Source organism: Halichoerus grypus, chromosome 5, assembly GCF_964656455.1.
Source record: "Halichoerus grypus chromosome 5, mHalGry1.hap1.1, whole genome shotgun sequence".
NCBI classification, from domain to species: Eukaryota; Metazoa; Chordata; class Mammalia; order Carnivora; family Phocidae; genus Halichoerus; species Halichoerus grypus.
The window spans coordinates 60,011,829-60,037,448 of record NC_135716.1 but is presented as its reverse complement, the minus strand read 5'-3'; the positions used below and the strand labels follow the sequence as shown (position 1 = coordinate 60,037,448).

Genomic DNA, 25,620 nt, shown 5'->3' with positions numbered 1-25,620 from the left:
CAGGGTCCCGGCGGCTGGACTTACTCGTGTCACAACTGCGGCGACGAGGGGCTGAGGAACCGGTTCTTCCAAAAACAAACCGAAAATGGGTAACGGAGAGGCCAGGGCAGCGCTAAGAGGGGGTCCTGTCTCTGTGTTTAGGGCAAAAACTGCTCTGGCTTCCAGAAATTGGAGCCAGTGGTGGCTTTTTTCTTTCTTTCCTTCTTAAATGCGCCTGTGCCTCCGGGTTGAGGGGCACCCTTTGCGCGGCTCCGAGTGCGCAGCGACAGCAGGGCCGGCGCTGGCGAGGGGAACCCTCTTCCCAGCACCCCCGGTCTTCCCAGTACCCCCTTCCCGGCCCCCGGCGCCCTCTCTGGGCCCCGACGCCCCTCCGCACCCGAGCTGGAGCCTGGGCCTGCTGCCCACGCCCCGCGGGGTGTCTAGGACTCCTCAGCCCTTGCAGTGTTTAACCTGAGGGAGAGGGTGGTGGGGGTTGGTCTGTCAACATGGGGGAGTTAGGTGTGCTTGAGGTGGACCTGAAGGGGAGGACAGGCGGAGTGACATGGTACTTTTTTTTTTTTTTTCCTGTTGGGGTGGGGAGGATTTAAAGGAATAAGCAGTCAGACTGAAACTTACTAAGACATCTGGGATTCAAATAATTTTATAAGTGGTCTTAAAGGTATGTACTCTAACTTAAGGAAACTGAGACAAAGAGTAGTAAGTGGATTACCCAAAATCGTTCAGCCTCGACTGAATGTCCCATCTGGCCCAGTATCCTTTCTATTAATTTTTTTGCCTTTCTTTGCATCAAGGAACCCTTTGGGAGGGTAGGGGGAAGTTTCTGTAACCTCAAAATCCCTCTCTATCTGTGCGTTAATGGGGGCTAGAGACAACCTGGATTCAACCTGTGAAGTATTTAGGCATTGGCTGAAGCATCCACCACAGGCCTGTAACCTGAGATACTCCTTCTTTGGGAACTTCCGCTTACTTGATTAGGGAATCCAATCACAAGCAGGGAAAGATATGCAAATACTTTGATGATCTGCTCTTACAAGGACTCATGCTTCTCAGTGAGCATTAAAATGTTTGCAGTTCTCTCTCCCTCTCAAATAAAATGCCTTCCCCTTCCTCACTCAATTATTCACATCAAATGAGATCATGTAGGCAAAAGGCCCTTGGAAAGTATAAAGCGTGGCATGAATACAAATATAAATGTGCATACTCTTTCAAACTCATCTAGATTCACATGCTTTACTGTTGTTTATATCAGTCAAGTATCTGTTGACTTGTACTAAATACCATGAAGTTAGAGTCAGAATCCTTCACCTTCGAAGACCCTAGGTTATAGATTCTGAGATAAGACCAACACACAGGAAATAAATAGAAATACACACAAAGACTGATTTTTGGTCCCAAACTGTTAAATATTTATATGTATGCAGACTCTGTAACTTTCCAAAATAGACGGTATATATCAGGTGAGGAGTCTTCTTGTAGAAGTCAGTGCACTGATAAATTATGTTAACCCAATAACACCCAAATATCTTGTCCTAATAGAAATATTAACCAAATCAGCCAGTTGATGAGGATGGCTTTGCCTTTTTGAATCCATTGCTTATCCTTTCTACCCATTATGAATACAAAAATTTTTTATAATATAAAAAAGCAAATCCAGAGTCTTTTAGAGCATAGGTCATCAAAAGTTTTATTTAAGGAAGAAGCAACAATAACCCCAAACTACCAAATATATGTGTCTGCTATGAAATCACCAAAAGCAATGAAAGTTTCTTTTGTCAAAGACTACAGGCATGGTATTTATTTGAAGATCATATTTAAAAAGTCAATCTTCATAATTTAGAAGTAACATATAATCTAAAATTTTTATATATTAATACAGAGACTTTTGATCCCTGATCCTAAAATTTCCTTAAATATATATATAGAACAGCTCCCAGCCCAAATATCCTACCATTTTATTTTGTTTAACTTCTCAAAACCTAGATTCATATAGTCCTTGGGTAAAAACAGATCTAAACTTTGAACCAGTTTCTGAATTTGAAGGTGTAGAGAATTATTTCATTATTTCTCTTTAGGAAATGTCACGTGTTTAAAATATTGGCAGTTCTAGATTCAGAAGATAAAGTCATATTCAGAATTTTCTATTAAGGAAAATTGTTATTTGGGCAAAGTACACTTATTTTTGCACAGTATACAAATTCTTCATATTCTCCAAAACGGGAGTAACAGGAGCCAATTTATTGAGTATAATGTATTCCAGACACTTGCTGGAATAAACAATGCTCTCGAGCCCCTCAGCCAATAGGGAGCTGTTGACTACTTGAGGTTTTTACACATCTCTCCGCCAGATCAGAAATCCAAATCCCAAATCAATCGCAGGCACAGTGTGGATTTATAGTCCTGTTAGGGCATAGGGTCACAATCTGCAAATGCATTATACCACCTAAGATAGGTTTATTTCTAACACGAAATATACTTACTTTTTTCATTTGACGTGACTGCAAGTCTGAATAAAATTTTTAATAAAAATTTAAATGTCCTTTGTAAAAACCAAGCCAAAACCCAATAAAACATACATTCATAGTTATCCACTTGAGAATATATATGTTTATATTCATCTATTGGTGTATTTATAGATATATGTATCTGTTGAATTTCCATGTAACTAGTAAATACCATAAGGAATCAATTATGTATCTGTTGGTTTATATTGGACTGAGAACATTCAGCTGTTTACATGTCATAAAATACTAATCTTAACTGCTATCCTAACCTACCTTAATTACAATAAAGAAATGACAGGGTTTTTTTGCACATGAGGGCACAAAAATTGCTTAAGTGTAGAGTTGTACTCTAGCTTTATGGCATAAACACAGAACACATGTGACAGAAATGTATATTTAAACCCAGGTCCTATTCAAACTTTCAAATACAGATCCACAGAAGGCAGAGGGCAAAAATCAACAGAAGTTTCATAGTTCATTGAGCATTTATATTCTGTCTATAATGACAGGTTATGTGTGTTATGAACAATCCTGATTCAAAGGAAATTTTGCGCTTCTCTCTCTCTCTCTCTCTCTCACACACACACACACACACACACAAACACTTTAAAAATCCTTTTATTATTTGGTTTGGCAATGTAATTTCATATAGAAAAACTTGTCAAATGCACCTAATGGGAGTTTTCCTTAAAAGGAGGATGAAGATCCAGCCCACTAGCTTAGATCGAGATTTGCTTCAGAGCATCAGTAGAAGACCGGACCATATGGGAACAGCCGAGAGTCAAGCCAACTCTTCAGGTGTGAGTTAGAAATTTTCTTATGTGCAGGAATCATTCTTTTACTAGATCAGTAATTTTTTCCCCTAGTACTGGTCTTTTTTCCACTTAGCTAAATCACTTAGTACTGTTAGCATCATGTTAACTCCTTCAGTGTAGAATGTATCTGGCCAAAGAGCATGAATGGAAGGCACTAGAATAATAATACCAAGAAAAATTGTGCACAAGACTGATCCCTATGCTCTAGGGCCTTTATATTATAAAAAGTACGTGTGAGTTTTAGTCTACTGAAATATCCTGTAATCTGAAAGTTAATTTCTATGCCTATTGCTCCCTGAAAAAATGGTCTGAGGCAAACCAGGGAGAAATTGACTCACTAGACAGGAACTTGTTACGTGAGCCATAAATTTTGACTTTTACATCCAATTTCTTGTTACATTAGGACTGATTTTCTAATCCATTTACTGTTGACTAACATTAGCAAATACATTTCCCCCTATCAAGACTTCCAGAGAACATCATCAAAGTCTTTTTTTTTTGTCGATAGCAGGACAAATCTTTTTTTTTAATTTTTTTTTAAAAAATTTTATTAACATATAATGTATTATTTGTTTCAGGGGTACAGGTCTGTGATTCATCAGTCTTACACAATTCACAGCGCTCACCACAACACATACCCTCCCCAATGTCCATCACCCAGCCACCCCATCCCTCCAAACCCCCTCCACTTTAAGGTGACTTTTAAAAGAAAGGGTAGTATAATGCCTTTACCTCACCATCTTTTTTTTTTTTTTTAAAGATTTTATTTATTCATTTGAGAGAGAGAGAGAGCATAAACAGGGGGAGAGGCAGAGGGAGAGGGAGAAGCAGACTCTGCTGAGCTGGGAGCCCGACGTGGTACTGGATCCCAGGACCTAGAGATTATGACCTGAGCAGAACATACCAGGCATTTTGGAGGTATCTAATGAGAGGATGTTTTATGCACTTATAGCTTAGGAAACCAAGTGTGGGGTACAACACAAGGGTTCTGGGTCAGCTTTCTGCTAAAGCAAAGACTTAAGGTTAATTTTCAAAGTGATGTTTTACCCATATCCTATGTCTCATAATTACTATGGTAAACTTTATTGTACATTTGATTATTTAAAAAAAAATACCTGTTGTGTTGATCTTTTCCTTTTAGGCGAACCTTCCAAAGTTATTGAGATTCAGTCTTTCTGCATATTTAATCTAATTTGTCTGATTTTTCTGTTCTTTTTATCATTTTTCTCCCTTGGCACATACATACTTTTCATTCTCAGCTACTGTTATAGTTGGAGCTTTCCTGAGCTTCCAGTTTGCTTTTATCCAGATCATTCTACTTATTAACATATCCATTTGTAAGCTGCCTTTACTTTTATAAAGAGATGATATCTAACAAGTGCTGTGGGGGAATATGATTCCTTGATGTGGCAGTCACTTGTTCCTGCCCCCACTCCAAAGGCAATGGCTTGATTGTTCTCTTTACATTTCTGTAATATCATATGACAAACAAGCATCAGATTTATTCTTCTTTCTCACAACTAGGCAATTTTTTAAAACAACACCTTTTTCCCCGAGAATAAAATTGCAGGTGCATTAAAAAAATACCCAACATAATTGCTCTTCCAGCATAGTTTAGAACAGAACTGCATGCTCCATAAGTAAAGTAATGGCCAGCAGAACAGAAATATTTGGGAGTTTGACTCATGAAGAGTATGAAGTTGGACCTCAAATTTATGACTTTTAGATTATATTTCCCCAGACATACTACTTGTGCTTATCTAGCTTAAATCTCATTTGCTATTTCCTGACCATGTTTTTGGCAGATAGCTGATAGTACTTTTGTTGACTTTTGGTTTATAATTGTAAATTACTGTTAACATTTTCTTAAAATTGATTCCATTTTGTGAGTTCTGTCGTCATGCAAAAATAAAACTAAACAGGTAGAAAGCCCAGGATAAGAAAGCATGGAATCACTGAATAGATGGAACATGAAGGGTTTATCCTATAAAAGCATAGATTGTAGACTGAGGCCATTTAGATGAAACAATCAGCTCTCTATTGACCAACAGTAAGCCCGAAGAACAGTACTAGAGGTAGCTGTAAAGATCATTTTCAAACTGCCTTGCCTTGCATGCCAAACCAAGTACCATCTAAGTGCCAAAATTAGTGCCAAAGGAGTAGTGGAAAGGAGAAAGCAAACAATCCACTGTTTGTTTGATAAGCATAAAATATTTATGGTGAGGAAAATTATGTTTCCAACATTGTAATTGTCTTTATTTCTTAACATGTAACAAGAGGCACTGAAGAGCTGTTCTTGGTAATGAAAACCTAATGCGTCCTTAAATATTAGTCAGATATTCAGAGAGCTGAATTGCTGATTGGGGTTGACTTCTTCTGTTTCTGTTTTTGTTTTTGTCTGTTTTTTTTTTTTGTTTTGCTTTATTCTTTGCCTCCATGTGGTTTCTCTCCTAACACCAGACATTTTGTTTGCTTCCTTTGTTTTGCTAGAGTATTCCATTTTATCAAACAAATGTTTGATAGCTTAAGCTATCCTTGAAGGAATAAAACTTAAAATTGCCTTATGCATCATATAAACCAGTACTTTTACATGACATAAATCCATATATTAACTGAATCATAGCCCCAAACCAGTATGTTCATGGTGAGTATGGGGGTGGGGGGGTGGGGAAATCCCAACAGATAAATTTTATCATTCACTTTTCAGAACGCACAGCATGCTGACAGCTAATGGCCATTTTACTCTGAAATCCTTGTCCCTGGATTTCATTTTTTAATTTGCTTGTAGATCCTGAAATAAATGCCTAGCTCAATAATTTGCCTAAATCTAACATGATATGGATATTTCCTTTCAGATCATAGAATTTATTTATACATGCAAAAGGAAAACTCAAATCATGTCACAATCAGCTAAGGAAACTACAGGATTAGCTGGGGCAAAATGTTTGTTGGAGGGAGAAGGGGGTTATTCTTCAGTGTATGTGTATAACATGATCCCTGTGGTGACTTCAGTGCGACCACTTGTAGCAATTTCTAATCTTTGAAGTTATGTAAAATTTTGTTAGCAGTCTCAAGTCATTAATTCAATAGGTTTGGGTGTCGTTCCAGCAACACGGGGATTTCTTAGGCACAATCAGTTACAATGACATCAATGAAGGCTAAACACACCATGTATTTACCTGCACTCCGTGCCGATGGAATTGGTTGTCAGTGAGACTAGGCGCCGGGGGGTGTGAAAGTATGTAGAACATTAAACGTGAGCTAGAAATGCTGATGAAACCGTTTGCCTCGGAAAGAGGTGTTTACCGTTCAAGAAATAATGCGAATGTGGCTGCAAGGATCAAACATGGATGACTCATTTGATGTGAAAATTGAGCTAGGAAGCTTGAGAAGAGAGAGAGACAGACACAGACCGAGAGAGACAGTCTGGGGTCCCGCGCACGGGGGGCTGTGGCAACGTGGGAGGAATCGCCTGACCAAAGACCATGAAACCTCGTGAGCCGGATTCGGATAGTTAAGCAAAATTCACCTCGGGCAGGAGGTTTTTCTTTGTCGATTTCGTCTTCAGTCTACGGAAGTCTAGCTTCTTTCGTAAGCCTCGTCTTTTTCCTCAAGCCTAGGACGCCGGCACATTTTGATGCTCTCGGAAAAGCCCCGAACACTCCGGGTTGGTGGTACTGTGTGCAGGCGCATCCGGTCGCTCTGCCTGGTGGCTCTGCAATTTGATTTCAGGCCTTTTTTACCCCCTCGGCATTATTATTATTATTTTTTTTACTACTGGGGGGGGAACTATATAAGAAATTCGAGAACAGACTGTGGGATGCAGAATCGCACACGTGGTCCTGCAAATGGGATAGGAGGGTGGGGGAGGTGGGGAAGACAGAAGTGAAACTAGAAATTATGGTACGGCTTTAGAATCCGAGAATGTCCCTTATTCTTTTGCAATATATATTGGTTTTGGTTCTTCACAGCTGCACTTATCCAATAAGAGTGGAAGAGGGAAGATAATGGCCTTAATAGTGACGTGTCTACGGACATAGCTGTACAAGCAGCTCGCCGGCGGGGATTTTTGCGGAAGAACCTCAAAGAGGGATGCCGTTCCCCGGACTGTTTCTAAATAGATGTAGGTTATTTCCCCAAAGATTATGAACAGTTCTTTTGTCCAAATCCAAGATGCGATAATGCATAGGCTTCCTAAAACGTGACATTCAAATTTCATTTATCTAGAGATGTCTGAAGCCTTCAAGAATTAGAGAAGTAAAGATGAAAAGACATCTTTTTATGATCTGTTTTGGGTAGCTAAACAGGTAGGCAGATATGCGAAAATGCGATTTACTTCTGGAAGCTGTTTTTGCTTCAGAATGTACCTTCTATTTGCTAAAAGTTTGTATTATCGTAAATAAAGTCAAAAGACAAACTGTCAATGTGGATGCATCATCTGACAAGTAAAATCGAACACAAATTTTCTTCGGAAAGGGATGATAAATCAGAGTGCTACCACTGATATCTCAGTCAAGTCACGATTTAAGAAAAAATATTCCCTCCATAAGAATGTTCAGTTTTGTTTTTCTTTTCTAACATGTCTTGAGTTAGTAACGAAAACTCTTCATGATGTAAACATCCAAAGAAAGAAATTCTAGATTGATTATCTTCTGGGACCGCAAAGATTTTATTACTAGATATCACTGAAGTAGTGGAACCAGAGGCCGAAAGCCTTAGGACTCTAACTGGGTGGTGAGGAGATTTTAGAGGACTATCTCCCAATTTAAAAGAAGAAGAAGAAGAAGAAGAAGAAAAAAAAAAACTTCATAAAATGTAACTGCAATAAGTCGACCGGAATTTTATTTTTCCAAGATTAAAAGATGCATTTAGTCGGCTTGGAAGGCCCATTGCCAATTCATGAATGTATCGGAATAAAACATAAGAGCAAGTGCCAAATACCTGTGGTTTATGTAAACTACATAAAATCACGGGGTTTTTATATTTAGATGGATAATAGACGGATATAAAACGATAGATAAAAATCAGTTGTTATGGCTTGTCGTGGATTTCCATGTGCTTATTAATTATCCTAAGGTTCCAAATTTTTTCATTTACGAACACTTGTCCAATATAAGCTTCTGAAACTGCAGCAGGCATCACTTCCTTACTTCACTTCTCAGAAGTACATGGGAAAAGACAGCTAGAGATGCTTCTAAGTGAAGCGCGTCCTTGCTGCTTGACCTCAGGAAACAATGAGAAGTGTTTGGCTCTCTCCGCGAGGGTGCTGGGTGTGAGAGGTGGAGGCGAGGGGACTTCAACTGCCATCCCGCGTCCCACCTCCTTATGAAGCTCTGAATGACGCCCATCTAGCACCATACTTGGGGTGCGAGGAAGGAAAAGAGAGAGCTCGTTCGGGCCGGAGCATTGGGGGGTGGGGGCATTTTACCCCGCCGCGGTGAGGAAGGCTGACCAGGAAAGCCCTCTGGGACTGTTCGGTCCCGGGAGGGTTAGGTGGATCTGCACCGGGGTCTGCCAGGGGAGCGGGTGTCTCCGGGGCGGGTCACTCCCGCCGGCGGTTGCTCTAGCCGCTTGTGCACCCGCCGCAGAGGCGAGCCACCGGGGCTGGGAAACCCGCTCCCTCCCAGGCGGCGCCGATTACCAGCAGCTGCTTCTGCTTAGCCCCGCGAGGATCAGTTTGCCCCAACCCACGGCCTCTCCCTGGGCTCGATCTCCTCCCGCCCCTCCCTCCCCTTCCCCGCCTCCCCCAGTCAAACTCCGCCGCGACCCGGGCTACTCTTCGCGGTGGCGCAGTCACGCGCGCAGGTTCTGAGCTCCAGAATGGGGGCACTGGGGGAGGAAGCACGAGGAATGAACCAGAAGGACCGGGAGCCTTTGAACCCACCCAGGGAGGTTGGAGGAAGGCTCTGGGGCGGTGAGATTAGGAGACCGTAGGCGGGAAAGGCTCCGGGCTCGGCTTGCTGCAGGCAGCTGCCCCTCCACCCGCGCCAAGGAAGGGGTCGGAGGCCTGCGCGGGAGAGAAGGGCCCGGTGCTCTGCCCTCCACCTGTAGCGTCGGGGAGATTGAACCCGCGAACAGGATGCCGGGCGCTGCGGCCCTGGCGCGGGGCCCCGGGGGGCTCGGGTAAAGCTGGCCCTGGCTGGAGAGTGCACGCAGTTACCGGAGGCACAGCTCGCCGGGGCTGCCCCCGCACTCCCGCGTCCGCGCACTGCGTTTTCAGCCACGGCTAGAAATAGACCCCCGGGAAGCGGTAGCAGGAGCTCACAAAAGGCTTTGTGGAAACTGGGCCAGGGAAGCCGACGATGCTCGGGATACCGCGGTGGGCGCGGGGCAGTGGGTTCGTTTCTGCAGGGTCGGGCGGTGCAGGCCGCGGGCCGCGCCACCGAGGGGGCCCTGCTGCAGCGCGCTGGATTCGGTTTCTCTTCCGAGCGCCGAGTGGGAGTGGGACCCCGGGTCGCAGCAAGAGCCGTCTGCTCAGGGCGGGCCGAGCCCTTGGCCCCCGGGCTGTAAGGGGCCTCATGTTGGCCCGCCTGCTGCAGAGAGGCCTGTCCTGCCACTGACGGTGGTCAGATACGCAAGGATATGCTTCTGAAGAGAGATTTCGCCTAGGTTTGCCGCAATATTTTGGGAAACTAGCGTCTCGTGGCTGAGATCAGTTAGGTTCCCGCACCCTCGCACAGCTTTGTTTTGCCGGCTAAGCATGAGGAACAATAGTATCTCGGCAGCCGAGAAGTGACCAAAGCAAAATGGCCTATCGGGTCCTTCTCCCCGCCCACCGCCGAGAGTAGGGGGCTCATCCGTCAGCGGAGGGCACACCCATTCTCGCCTGTGTCATATTTGACAGCTGGCAGGGATCTTAGCGGCCTCGTAGCCGTCCAACCCTGCAGTGCTGCGGATGAAGAAACTGACATCTCCAGGGATTCAGTGACCTGCCTCAGATGACACGGCTGTTACGCCCAGCGCCTAGAACAGTGCCTGGCGCGAGGCGAGTCATCAGTCAATGTGTGTTCAGTGAATGAATACCCAGCCAGGTGGTCGCAGACTCGGGAGCTGAAGCCAGGTCGGGATCCCGGTGCACCCCCTTTCAGCGAAGCCTGACCACATGCCAGGACGTTTTCCGCCCACCCCATGCGCTCCAAGGCCAGGGCACAGCGTTCCCAAACCCAGATGCCCTTTTGAGGACAGATTCCGGAGAACCAAACGCTCTTCGCCCTTCACCCTTCCATACGGATTTCTGAGAATCCGCCGTCTCCAGCCCCCACTCCCACCTCAGTTTTCAACCTGCAGTTCTGGGGACTTCACGTGGTCAGTACCCTTTCCTTAGTATCAAAAACTGCCGCAGGCAGAAAGTTACAATGAGTGAGGCCGTTCTCCTCAGTCTCCTCTCTCCTTTTTGCCCATCCGACATTTTTTGGCGGCCTTCGCCGTCAAGTACAAACCGTCCATTTCAAGGCAGGGGTGGAGCTTTTAAAGGTCGCCTGGAGAAGCTTTAGCATCCCTCCCGCCAAACCCCCACCGTGAGCAAATAATCTAAGTGGAAAAAAGCGTGCGTGCAGTGCATCACGACTTGAAGACAAGACCACACCTCCACCCCAGACACACTCGAAGCTCATTGTTGCCTTTAGCTAAAGCCTAGTAGAATTTCTGGGGCCGCCACTACCGTGGGGGAACCGCGGTTCCAGTCACGGGAAGGAAGGCGGCGAGGCGCGCGGCAAAGTGCGGAGAAACCTAGACTGCTCAGCCCCGCCCCGGCTGTCTCGGGTTCTTTCTGCCAAGGCAGTAAACTGGCTGTGCTGGAGGCAGTCAGACGATGCCCAGCTGCCATTTACTGGAGAAACACCTTTGCTAATGCGTTTAGGGAGGTCGTTAGTCGTCAGCCAAGTGCTACCTGAAGACCCATAGGGCTTTTTTCAGGTAAAGACACCCTCTAGAAGGTGGATTCGGAAGTTTTCGGGAGGTAGAGAGTGATTTGGGGTATTTTCGAAATTTAGATCAGCAACTTAAAAAATCACAATCTGACAGAAAAATGTTTGTAACGCTCGACACTCGTTGTGGGGGCACCTGCAGGAAAGGTGGATTCTCGCCTCTAACATAGGGCTTGGCATAGAGAAGTGCAAGGATCGTTGAATGAATAAATGCCAGTGTTCGCAATAATATGGGTAAGGTTTTTTCCTCGGGGGAGCCCTCAGCAGCTACCATCTTCCCTCTTTCTAAGATTTGTATGAGACCCAAGCAAATAATTTCGATTTCATGATTCTCAGCGCATCTAATACACGTACAATATGGCTAGGATCTGACATTAGCATTCCCTCAGACAGTTGTCAATATATCCTGAGATTAAATGCTCAATGTGATCAGAGAAATATGAACCAGTGCTTATATTCACAGTTAAGGTATGTAAAGTAACATACAGTTTTTTGACAATGGAAAGGGGCTGGCTTCTTTGGAACAAAATGACTGAGAGAGATGCTCTCAGATTTCTTCACCCACAATGAATTTGGGTAGTATATAATGTCTAGGGTAGTAGTTGCAGAGAAATCAAATAGTGAAACTATTCTTATGGTGCAAGTATTTTTTTTTTTTAAATCCCCTACTATTATTGTTGTACCTGTGCTCCCACAGGATCCCCACATCTTTCCATTTTCTTATATTAGGAAAAGTTCCAGAAAATATTACAAATCATTCAGGAAAGAAAAAAATGAATAACGGCATTTCTAAGACTAGCTGTAGACGTGTGCAAATCTCTCATTTTCCTGAGGTTAAGCCTTGTTTCCCTTTCTGTTGCAATTTAAACCTAAAAGAATATTTATAGGTAATCTTAAATTCTTGGTCCCACGTCTCTCAACAAAGAGATTTTGTTTTGCCTCTACTGTATAAAACTAGAGGCAAGACATTTTGCAGTAGTGGGCTTTTCACTTTCACCTTTTAATGCCACACACTTTGTCTTCCTAGTGTACTTCAAGCAGACATTGCCAATATGGGAATTGAAGCAATATAAAGAAAAATCTCCCCTTGGCCAGCCAATCTGTGGAGTCTGTGGGGGATGCACAGCAGTCTTAATTCCTCCAAGCTCCATCTGTGGGAATGATGAAACTCAGCCATTATGGAAGATTATGAGGATAAATTAATTAGGTTCTTCCATTATACTCCAGTCTTCTGGAGATGGTTGCCATTTTCCCTTTAAATGTCATTATTTCTAGATCTAGTTAGCAGCTGATGCAATTAAAGAGGAGATAATGTAAATTTAACAATACAAATAACACTTTCTTTCATGTATGTTGAAAAATGCACGAAGGGAAGGACCAGCTAGTTGTACCTGTCTGCCATAAACAACCACTATAACTCATACTTTGAAAGAATAAAATAAAAGCAGTCAGTGTGCACTTGGATTCTTCAGTGAATTCTTGAATCAATACTTTTGTTTCATGTTTTCATGTTCTCAGTAATGTTAACGTATCCAGTTACAAACTCTTGCCAGTAAGAAAGAAAATATGCCCTGCCGTGCACCCTTCTAAACACTTTTAAAGAATCATGCTTTATTTTCATTTGGAATTATGATTCTGATTGTCTGCTGTATCTTTGCAATCTCCAATGGATAATGAGTAGACACACTTAATACCCTACACTAATCACCTGAGTTGAAAACCAGGGTCACATTAGCAGACCCAATAACATCTCTGAACTTGTACAAAAGTGGCACATATGGGCACAAAAATAGCACTAATTATGATATTTATTCTGCCACTGCAGAAACAGATCAGAAAGACCGGTAGGCTAATGATCTATACAGCAAGTATTAAAAACAGATGTATTCCTGTGGCATTACACAGTAAGAATGTATTAATAGGTGATAAACTGCACAATCCTAATAAAATAAGTGCAATATAATAATTTTCTGATTCTTTTCAGCCTCTCAAGGATTATCTCATTTAGTTGTAGAGTTAATGAAAACTTTGGTAATTCAATATCCACTATTTCTAGGACCAATATTTAAAAAGATCACAGATCATAGATAAAAGCTCTTTTGTCCACAAGTAACAGTTTTGTATTTTCAGTTTTTCCCTGTTTCCTATGAAATGAGAGGCACTGCAAAATATGATTCAGCTTATTAAAGTAACAGCTGAGTTAGGTGTAGGAGGTCCAGGGACACCGGTGGACTTGTAATGCATTTGGTGGATTTGCCTTGACGGTAGATGGGCGGTTCAGGCTGGGTTTCCAGCCTGTCTTCAATTCAGAGATATGCGAAACACCGTGACGTAGCCAGGACTCCCTCCTCCACCCCGGGGTGCCTGTGTTTGGGCGGAGGGAGGGATCACTTTGGCGCGGGTTGACTGTGGGTTGTGTAGCCTCAAGGGATTCCAGATGAAGATAGGTGGCAGTCAGGGCTGCTTGGGTGCGCACTCTCTGGTAACTATAGGCTCAGACACCCGCAGACCGCGACATCGCCAAAAGCTGCCTCTGATGTAAAATCTTAAATCCTTGCCCTAAATGCGCGTCAAAGCCTTTAGGTGGTATCAGTAGTCCAGGAATCTAAAAGTACAAATGTGTATGGAACTGGGAATATCTCTGGTTTATGGAAATTTACAGTTTAGGAAATGGTAATTGGGTTGACAAGAGGGAACAGAACGATTAAGTCTAAAAATTTGAACTAAAATATCTTATAAACAATGCATTTACAATTTGCAGAGCGCCCAAAGTAGGTCACCAGCAATCAGAAAGCTATGCCTTCCCCTCACCGCCATTCTTTTGTCCATCTTCTCTCCTTTGCCTAGTTCCCAAATCAACATTTTCTTCACTTTCATAAAGGAGGATCTAGATTTTGGAACATTGAAATCTTTCTCCTGCCAGACCTACTAGAGATATACGTTACTAAAACTTATGTAGTCAGATATGAGAGGGGGAGAGAGGAGAGACTTAATGTTTTAACGGAGGGAGGGGGAGCCGTAAAATTTTCTGCAGCACACACTATAAATTGCGTTTTGCTGAAAGTTTTAATACTTAATTTAAAGTCAAAGGAGATTCTTTTGACTACTTTAGCTCTTGCTGTTCATATGGGAGAAAATCCAGGTGGCAAATTTCAGTAATTCAGTAAAATTTTCCAGGGTCGCCTTGTTTAAGGCAAACATCTTGAGGGGAGCAGGAACTTTGAGACACAAATCAAAATCTGTTTTTGTTGAAGTATGAAGCAATTAACATTCATTAAAATATTCATTAGTTAGGAATTTTAAAAAGTAGATTCAGTAGACCTACAGAGGAGGAAATGAAATGGATGAATCATCAAGAGTAGGATCCACTGTTAGTAAAGTTCTTCAGAATACCTTTGAACAATCTTATATCTCAAGCAATATTCAAACTTGAATGGGAGATCAACTCTTGATGCTTTTGTATTGTGAAATAGAGTTAACAAAGAACTAATCCAGCACTTCTGGGAAGGCAAGAAAAAAATATGGATTCTGACACTTACAGGAATTAATCATTGTGAATTAGTCTAAAAGGAAAAATATGATGACTCATTCAAGGAAAATTCTTGATCTTTTCTTATTTGTAACCTGCTAGGAAATACTTTTCAATAATTGCACTAACTGTTTTCTGATTCAGAATATTTTTCATGCATTATCAAAATAACCTATTATTTGAATACATTTTAAAGAAATTCTGCAGAATGCACATGGAATTCACCTTGTTTTTAAAAACAGAAACAAAAATGATCCTAGTATAGTTAATACTTTTTTTTTTTTCCCCACAAGAGATGTGATGGAACCAAGCCTCAGAACATTTTTTAATGTTGATAGGGCAGGTTTGAAAAAACTTGTCATATAAATCAAACTGTTCTGGGGGCAAACCCGTGTTGTTTTTAACCACAGAGTGGGTCACTGGGTGTGGTTATGCACATGGTTGAATGGTGAATGTATAGATTAAAATACATTTTGCCACACTAGTTTCCAGAGGATTGTTTTGGCCTGGTATTCCAAACCATGAGCCAAAACTTTGGTCAGTATTTTGACAACAGAGCCAGGAAAAACAAAAAAGGCTTAGCCTGTGAAAAAGAAATGAAGATGTAGTGAAGGAAAACAGTAGTCTCTCTGCCACTACCTTACTCAATCCATATGTGGGCTTAAACACAGGAAATACCCACCATTCACCGCAATCAAGCCAGAGGCTTGTGCATCAGAAAGTGCCTTGTGGAACTAATTGGACTCTATTAAGATTGTCATTGACATGGGAAAGCATTTTGAAATTTTAAATCAGAACATGCAATGTACATAGAAAAAGATAACAGTCACATTGTTGATTCAGGACTACAAATATAGACATAATACACACATGGACGTGAAAGATTTGTATGGGTTATTCAGTGATGTACTGTATTAATTACCATTCAGGAGCATGTTTGTCTTCCTTCAGTTTATATGTTTGCTTTTATCTGCAATCTTTCCAGATTTCACTGAGTATATTCTGGCACGACCTCATGAGCAGAGAAAATCCAAGCATTGCCAATTTAAAATGATAATCAACGAAGTTTATGGTACTTGCCATAACAGCAAAGTTTACAGAAAAAAAACATAGTTGGAAATAATGGAACTTCAGGGAAATTTTTCGCTCATGATATTGGACAAAACACATATACTGTAAGTATTCAACCTCCCACACGAATCTCATTTTGCTAGCAAATCTTTGGAAGAGTATGCTACAGCATTTCTACTTCAGATATCCTTAAAAATTATGCAAATATGGCATATATGGGAATCTTATCCTCCCTTTGTTCTTGTCACAGTCTATCATATTATTACTTTGAGGCCCTACAGTGGAGCGTTTGTGCTTAGTTCTAACAACTGTCTCAATGTTATGGTTGCCAGTCATATCTGTTTTATAGATAAGGTTAACTTGTTGCTGATAATTCTTGGGTCTAAAATCATTATTTGGTTTGCTTTCTTTAAAAATATGATTTCCCAGTATTATGAGGAACGTGCTATATTTCATCTACCTAAATTTTTTGGAAGGCATTACATTGTGTAGTCATTTGATTCAAGATTTCTTTTATTAAGGAGGATGACAATAACCATTGCCATCATCTACTTCAGAAGACAACTGATGATAAACGTAGACAAGATGATTTCTTACTGCATTTTTCAGTCCAATGTTTACTGCCATTTTTTAGTAGTAAGCTTCTTTATTTTGTTAGTTTCAAAATGTCTTCTTTGCCATGGGTCACTTCTAGTGTAGTTCAACATTTCTCCAATTTCAAAAACAAAATGATTGTAGCTAGGGAGGGTATATAATTTGTGTTCATGAAACTTAGATTTACCATGAAGATATTGCCAAAGGAAAGGGGAAGCTGGACAAGCAACAAATAATTGGAAGGCTCTGACGCATGTGTGTGTGTGCGTGTGTGTGTGTGTGTTGGTGTGTTTAAATCATAATCCTACTATTATGAAAATTAAACTCTGATTGTCAGTTCTTTATATGAATTATGAGATCTAATTCCAGATCTTTATATGAATTAACTCACTTAATCCTCACAACACTTCTCTGTAGTAGGTGCATTTATTACTCCAATTCTATGAGTCACAGAGAAGTAACTTGTCTTAAGTCACACAGCTAGAAATCAGAGCCTAAGTATTTTATTGAGAAATGATAAAACTCTGGGACCATTGTCTATCCTAACCTAAAAAATGTGCAGAAAATAATAAAATAATATCAGGTAAAAAGTGGGCAAATAAAAAATAGCCACTGTGGTAATATGTTATTAAATCAGTTTGATATGGTGTCATCTCCCCCCCAACTACATTGTCTTTCATATATGCACATCATGTGAGCACACATCATGCTAATTTACAACCATAAAGGGGTCTCATTGAGATGGAGAAATTCTCTTCAGTGGGAAGGAAAAGTACTAGACTATAAAAAAAGAGAATGGAAGAATATTGATTATTTACATTTTATGAAAGTAAAATAATTTTAAGGTGGGGGTGGGATTAAGGGGGAAGACTGGTACAGGAGAAAGGGCTTTGCTCTGAAGTCAAGCAAAGCTGTGGTCTCGTACAGGACTAGGGCCTCAATTTCTCCATCTGCAAAATGGAGGTAGTACAAAGTCACAGGATTTTGAGTGTCATGGCTGGCAATCTCACCTTGGGAAATGTTTAAGCAGCCTGGGGGCAGATGCTCTGCAATTAGACAACTGGGTCTGAATCCTAACTCTGTAAGACTGAGGTAGATTCATCTTTTCAGCTTTCATTTCATCTTGTGAAGTGGTTGTGAAGACAAAAACCTTACAACATTGTATTGCGAATTAAATTAGGTAATGTAGATTAAGCACCTGGTAGAATTCTTGTCATAGAGTAGATTCTCAATGAATACCAATTATTTGAGACAGAGTAAAGCAAGATCAATAGAATTTGAATCCCCATGCCCTTTCTCATCCCTTAAAAAAGAGCCCAAATAATAAATTTCTATTTTCCGTATAGCAAAAGCCTGGACTCTACATTTCTTGTATTTTTCTCCCTTGTCCTTTTTATATTTGAACATCAGCTTTTTCATCTATAAAATGGGTACATTTCCACTCTTACCTCAGTAGTGGTAAATTCTTACGTTAGCTTTAGAACATCTGTCATTAGATGGAATTGAATTTCTTGAGATTGCACCTCTATGGTACTGCACATAAAAATTATTAATGAACTGACATTTAGTGAGACATGAGCTATCATTTTGTTAGGCCAAATTCTTAACCCCAGAAACCCGGGGGGTAATTTTGCTTCATTGGCTTGAATAGGATGATAATTTAATCCAAACAGATTTAATTCTAAAAAGTAATTTCAGGACAAATCTTTCCTTATTTTAAAACTAATTGTGTGTATGAATAATTTTCATGTAGTAATTTACAAATGCCAGTGGGAAAAATAAGTGAAAGAAAATATAAAAATATTTCCAGACTTAAAGGAAGGACTGTCAGTTGAGAATGTTGTGGGTGACAGTTACACTGTAAGTCACTAAGAAAAGATCAAGGCACTTTGGACAGTACCTCTGTGTTCTTTATGTCCTGACCTTTGTTATAGCAGACTTGGAGTGATCTTGACTAAAAATCACCCCTGAGGGTACAATGAAATTTGCTCGTTAAACTATTTTAGTGTTTTTTCTGGATATCATGCATAACATGCTGCTGTCTCTCTGTGGTGGAACCAAAAGCTAATAGCTTTTACTGATTCTGCAGATAAATATCATATGTCACCACTCATTAAAAACCTGTTTTAAAACTCAAGTTCCCATTAATCAACACTGTCTTTATTTTCAAATCATTAGTGCAAAAAATAACACTCAAAAAATATAAAGGATCCACAATTAGTTATGGATAGAAAATTTTAACTTGAATATTATAAAGTAATTTTATGAATTTGTATTTGGCTCCTACATATCTTGTTTCTTTTGAAATATAGTGCTAAATACTGTCCTGTAGCTCAGTTATCTATAAGTAACCTGACTATATGTTTTTTCAAACCAGGATACTTTTGAAAGTGTTGTCCAGAACAGGGATTGTCCTGGGACTTGAAGGAGGGAAAGTCACCCTATCGATAAGCATAGATTTAATCAATCTAAGGATTTAATTCTATAGATTATGGAATAAATTGGTGGTTTCATGAAAAAAAAAGCCATGATTTTTATCAGTTAATACCCATATTGATACCAGAGCATATTGAAAACAAATGTGCAAGGATCTTTAAAACCTAATAATTTTTTAAATTATCTAGTAAATTGCCAGAAATCCACATTAACCTAGACTATCACTGATCTTTGGATCAAGTTACATGACCATTTTTGTCTTTTCACTAACAGGTCTTAGTTTTGTTTTGTTTAAAGATTTTATTTATTTATCTGTGAGAGCAAACAAGCAGGGGGCAGAGGGAGAGGGAGAAGCAGACTCCCCACTGAGCAGGGAGCTGGACGGGGGCTCAATCCTCTGAGCCAAAGGCAGCCGCTGCCTAACCAACTAAGGCACCCAGGTGCCCCTAACAGGTCTTAGTTTTGAGAATAGGTATGCACAATCAAAAAGAAAATCAATGTCCTAGAGAATAAAACTTGTTTTTTTCTCTTTTCATTATATCTCTGGCTTTTAAAACAGTATGTTGTGCTTACAAGGTATTTATTAAATACCAATTGAATAAATGAAAAAGTGAATTAAGAAATTTCTGGTTAATCTGGGGCTCTCTGGATAACTTAGACCTAATCAACAAATGAAAGCATTTCTTATTCCAAATTTCTATTTACAAAGACCACATTCTACCTCTTTTTGGAAGGTACACATTTATAAATATGGCCATATCGTTTACTAAAAAATCAAGCCATCATGGGCACATTACTAAGAGAAATCACACAAATAATTCATAGACACAGAAATGCCGCTTCAGCAAAATGAGCACCTTTGCTGTTTTATCTTAAGGTAGCCATTTTTATATGTAACATGTTTCTTCAAATTCTTGAGAAATAATAAATATCTAATAATGTCTTTTTCTCCTTTACCATTGAGACAGTTATTTAGTGGCAGTATTTTGTCCCCATATTTAGACACTTTTGATACCACAACTAATTTCATCTTCCAAAAAATAAATAAGAATTTTTGCTATGCTTTATTTAAGAAGCATCATGTTCAGACAATACAAATATTTGATGATGCCTTATTATCCTAGGGTCTCAAGGTTGGAAGGCAACCTGGAAGCTATCTGTTATAGACACTTGACCCCCCTCTTCCACTCTACAGTCATTCCCCAAATGTCCTATGTTTTTGTCCTTGACCCAGCTCTGAGACTTGGGGAACAGAAGCTACTTTCATGAAGCACCGACAAGTAGTTGTCTCTTTTCTAAAACCTCACACTACTCAGGAGTGGTCTTTCTCCCCACTGCTCCTTTCAGATTATTAGTGACTTACTGTTTGAAGCCCATGCCATTCCACTAAGCCATTCTTCTAACCTGTCAGCCAATGAAAGACCTTGGCTGATGGTCCTTCTCTCCACCCAAAGCCCTGCCATCACCTTGAGTTACTTCGGTGCCGAGAGGTCAACTGCCATCACCAAGGACTTTCAGTTCTTTCCTCTTCCTCACCTCACTCTCCACTCCACTTAAGTCACACAGGCGACAGCCTCACCTCACACACTGTCATCTGCATTTTCTCCACCTCGGATATCATTAGTTTTTGAGCCCATATCTGACCACAACCCTCCTGTTTTTGGTTTCTGTTCATGTACTCCATGCCATAATACTTCTTTCATCTCACTTGGAAACTTTGGTCACTGACCATTTTACTTTATACAAATATATTAGCCTTTGCTATTTTTATTTCAGTCGTATCTGAATTAGAGCTTGCAGGTCATCATTCTAGTAGTTAAAACAATTTTTCCAATGACCTAAAGTTCCTTTAAACTTTGACTTTGACTCTATTTACTCACAAATTGTTAAATTTGGTGAGCCCAACCATTTACTTCCTCCGGGTAAGATAACATGGCAGCTTGGTTCTGCTACATTCATGATCCAATGGGGTCTCAACAATGCTGCATTAAATTAGTTCAATCATTAAATCAAATCAAAACACTTTCTTACTCTTCTTAAACCTCTGATCTTGTACCTCTGCCCCTTCCCTAGTACATTACCTCACTTCCTAAGTTACAGAGAAAATAAAAAGGACAAAAGAGGAAACTTCTCATGTTTTCACCAAATATACAAAAGTATCTTTATCCATATCCATTTTATATTTCTTCTCTATTTCAAAATAAAATCTGACTTTTTTTTCTGGCTCTTAACCTAAAGCTAAATCCCTTATTATTTAGGAAGCTACTGCAATTATATAAGTGGAAGGTGATATTGGCTCAGAGTAGATAGTAATAATTGGTTATATTCAGGATGTATTTGGACAGAAGAACCCACAGCACTTCATAATGGATAAAACATGGATGTGATATAAGAGAAAGAAAAAAATCAAGATTCACTCCTGTGGGTTATGCTTGGGCTATGGTGGATTAGAATTTATCAGGCCATGCACCAAGAACTAGAGAAGCTGAATAAACTATTAGACACACAGATATACAGGCATCATAGAACTACCAAGTCAGCCAAAACATGAGGTTCCGGGAACCACTCTTCTCCAAAAAAAAAAAAGAGTACAGAGAGTGAGCCCAACATTCAATGCTGCTTTCCACCTTGTGATATTTACAGATCCATATGTGGTAGCACAGAAACTGACAAGCTGAGCAGAGCTCTCAGCCCTCCCATAGAGCTAGTAAGACAAAAATGGGAGTTCAAGGCTCATCAAGAGGGAGGGATCCTGGAAAACACCTCAGATGTTCTGTTGAGACCACTGAAGGGATATACCCCATAAGTAAATGTGAACCATAAATGGACCAGACTTCCTAGGACTGAAAAACAAATCACAATCAGCTTAGAGCCTGATTTCGTTAAGATTTTCTCCTATTTCCTGCTAAATGCAAAGGTACATTCTCTGGAGGAAAATAACATCATCCAGAATCTCAAATTTCTGATATTAAATCAAAAATTTTAGCAAGCATATCAAAAAACATGACTAAATAACTTAAAACCAAGAAAATCACAGAATAAAAACAGATAACCATTGGCAATAAGAGTTATCTGGGTATCTGACATGAACTTAAAAACAAAAACAAAAAAAACACTGTCATGGGGCACCTGGGTGGCTCAGTCAGTTAAGCAGCCAACTCTTGGTTTCGGCTCAGCTTATTTTCTCAGGGTTGTGGGATTGAGCCCTGTGTCAAGCTTTGCACTCAGCAGGGAGTATGCTTGAGATTCTCTTCCTCTCCCTCTACCTCTACCCCTCCCCACTATCACTCTAAAATAAATAAATAAATCTTAAAAAAAAAACCCATTGTCATTAATATGCTCAAAAAATAGAGGACTGGATTGTGAAGTTTAGTAGATAGCCAAATATAATGAAGTATTAAATAGAAATTCTTTTTTTGTTGTTTTTTAAAGATTTATTTATTTGACAGAGAGAGAGACAGCCAGAGAGGGAACACAAGCAGGGGGAGCAGGAGAGGGAGAAACAGGCTTCCCGCAGAGCAGGGAGCCCGATGGGGGGCTCGATCCCAGGACTCCGGGATCATGACCTGAGCTGAAGGCAGACGCTTAACGACTGAGCCACACATGGACCCCTTAAATAGAAATTCTAAGGCTGAAAAATAAAATAATCAAAATTAAGGACTTAATAGTTGAGTTTAACTGTACATTAGACACAGCCAAAAGAGGATTAATGAACTGAAAGATAAGTCAAAAGTAATGAAGCATAAAGAAGCAAAAGTATGGAAAATGTGTAAGAGATATGTGAAACCTGGTGGAAAGGTTTGGCATATTGGTTTTGGAGTCCCAGAAGGAAGGAAAAGAAAATGGGACTGATACCATATTTGAAAATATGGAAGTAAAAAATTTTCCAAAGCTGGCAAAACCCATGAAGTTATAAATGCCGTAATGATACATGGATTTTTGGTCTGAAAACCTGGGCAAATGATAATGTCATTTATTAAATATGTGTAATACTGAGGAGGAGAAGCTTGAATGGGCTGGGATTAGAGGAATCAAGAATTAAGTTTTGGACATGTTAATGTCAAGATGTCTCTTAGATATTATAGTAAAAATGTTGCATAAGCTATTTGATATAGAACAAATGTATGAAAAAATCAGAACCCATAGGTTTTTATTCTATTTCTACCTACCAGGATGTTTTGTGACTGTAGTTAAATTACGGTCATTTCCTTTCTCTAAAAATGACTTCTCATTTTTTATTAGGGATAAAAACTTCATTAAACTGGGGCACCTGGGTGGCTCAGTCATTGGGCGTCTGCCTTCGGCTCAGGTTATGATCTCAGGGTTCTGGAATCGAGCCCCACATCGGGCTCCCTGCTCAGCAGGAGGCCTGCTTCTCCCTCTCCCACTCCCCCTGCTTGTGTTCCCTCTCTCGCTGTGTCTCTCTCTGTCAAATAAATAAAATATTAAAAAAAAAAACTTCATTAAACTACAAGACCATTTGAGTACTTAATGTTCTGTTGAATATGTATACAATACTCTTTGAAACTAAACCAGCCAAAATATAATGCTTAGAGAATTCACAAAAATATGAAAAGCAAATGTCTCTATGATATTTAGATTTAAGATTTGATGAATAACATTTGACAGGCAGGATGGATGTATATGTTATTTAAAACAGGAGGAGAAAACCTAGAAAGTAGACATAAAGAAGAGAAATTTTCCAGAGATTTAGCTCTGGCCACACTGATACATAGGATCCAGTTCAAGGAAGAGATTCCAGCAAATGACCCTAGGGAAGGAGTAGCTAGTTGAGGTGGGAGAAAACCCAGGAGAGTGGGAAGCCTCAGAAATCAAGTAAATAAAGCAAGTTTTGACCATTAATACTGGATGCTACTGAAATGTTGGGGTGAAAACTGGGAATCAACAAATTTGGGAGTTACTGGTGACCTTGAGAAGGGATGGTTTAGTGAACTGATAGGGATGAAATTGTGATTTGAATGGGTTCATGAGAAAATGAGAGATTTGTGCTTCTGGTAATGGTATTCTAGGTCATTTATTTCCTTACCCTAGGAAAACTTAAAAATCTGGATGAAATATTTGTAAAATCTTAAAGAGCTAATGATATTATTATTAAATCATTAAAGAGATAAAAAAGTATTAACTGCAGGGATAAGAAGAAGAAGGTGTGAATCCAGAGAAGGGAGTCTATAATATGGGGCTGTTTTTGTTCTGGGGGTGTTTGTAAACTATGAAAATGTGGCCAAGAGAGTAATCAGTACATCTAGTAGTTTGAACAAATTGGGGAGCCAAAATTTTAATCTAGAGTCTTCCAAGGGAGAGTGTTGGTAAACCACCATGTGATTTGAGTTAGTGCCCTGAAGAGAAGCACACTAAAAAAAGAGAAAGGAAGGAAAAGTAAAAGTTTCTGCACTGACTGCTGTACTCAACTCTTCTCCTTAGTCCAGAAAAATCTTGAGCCCTGAAATTAAATTGAAATGATCCCAGATTGTTATTTTTCTCATGTATTTGATGGAAGCAAAAACCCAAACCAAAAACCTCTTACATGGATAGATGAATAGATATGTGATAAGGAAAGTGTAGTACAATGTGAAAGGTAGAGATCCAGTAATGCATATAGAAATGTTCGCTATAAAACTTTTCAAATTTTTCAGTAATTTTGAACATTTAAAAAATACAACATTGGCAAAAACTGACTGTTGTCTGTAGAGGAAAGTAATATTAGCTTAAGTCTCAGATCATGTTCCAAAATTATTTTTCAAATACAATGTCCACCAAAAAAATCAAATACAATGAAGTATACAAAGAGTTAAGACAACAGGAACAAGAACAAGCACAGACAACAGATGGAGACCTACAGATGCTCCACATGGTGGAGATACCAGACACAGACTGTAAAGCAACCATGGTTGCTATGTTTAGAGAAATAAGAGTTCAAGTTAAACTCAGCAAGAAGTTTTAAATTAAAGCATGATATTGCATATGTGAAAGGAGCCAAATAGAAGTTTTAGAACTGAAAACTGTAATTACTAAAATTGGTAACACAATAGTTGAGCTTAAGAGCAAAATAAACTTAGCAAAAGGGAGAAACAGTAAACTTGATAACTAAGAATAAACTGTACATAATAAAGCATGGAATAACTAAAAGATAAGAAATACATGAAAGACAGTGAAGGAGAATTCAGTGAGTTGCTCTCACACATATTCATTTGGAGACCTAGAAGTGGAGGAGAAGAGTGTAGAACGTACAATATTTAAGGTGATTATGGATTTAAAATTTTTTAAAGGTGATGAAAATTACCAGTCCACAGAATTTAAAAGCTTAGCAAACCTAAAGTGATAGAAAATAAGAAGAAATCTATGCCTTGATGCATCATAGAGAAACTGCCAAAAACCAAAGACAAAGAGAAAATCTTTAAAGTAGCAGTGTGGTGCTGGTACGGGACAGATAACTCTCAGGAGTAACGTTAGACTGAGAGCTACTTCTCAATAGCAACAAAGCTAGAAGACGGGGGCATAATATCAGTAATATATGAAAAATCCCCCTGCCAACCTATTCTTTATCCAGTAAAGTCTTTATCCAGTAAAAAATTATTTCAGGAATGAAGGTGATACAAAATATTTTCAAACAAAAAATTGCCACCAGAAGATCTGCATTGAAATAAGTAAGTTTTTTTTTCAGGTGGAAGAAAAAGGATTCCAGTCAGAAGATAAGAGATGTAAGAAGAGATGAAGAGGAACAAAAATGA

At 39.8% G+C, this 25,620-nt stretch overlaps 1 long non-coding RNA gene across 1 annotated transcript; it reads left to right on the top strand.

Moving 5' to 3' along the window:
- Positions 1–25,620, top strand: LOC144381732 (uncharacterized). Its single transcript, XR_013447512.1, has 3 exons — positions 1–89; positions 15,756–15,945; positions 25,554–25,620. It is a non-coding gene; the product is annotated as an uncharacterized LOC144381732 (long non-coding RNA).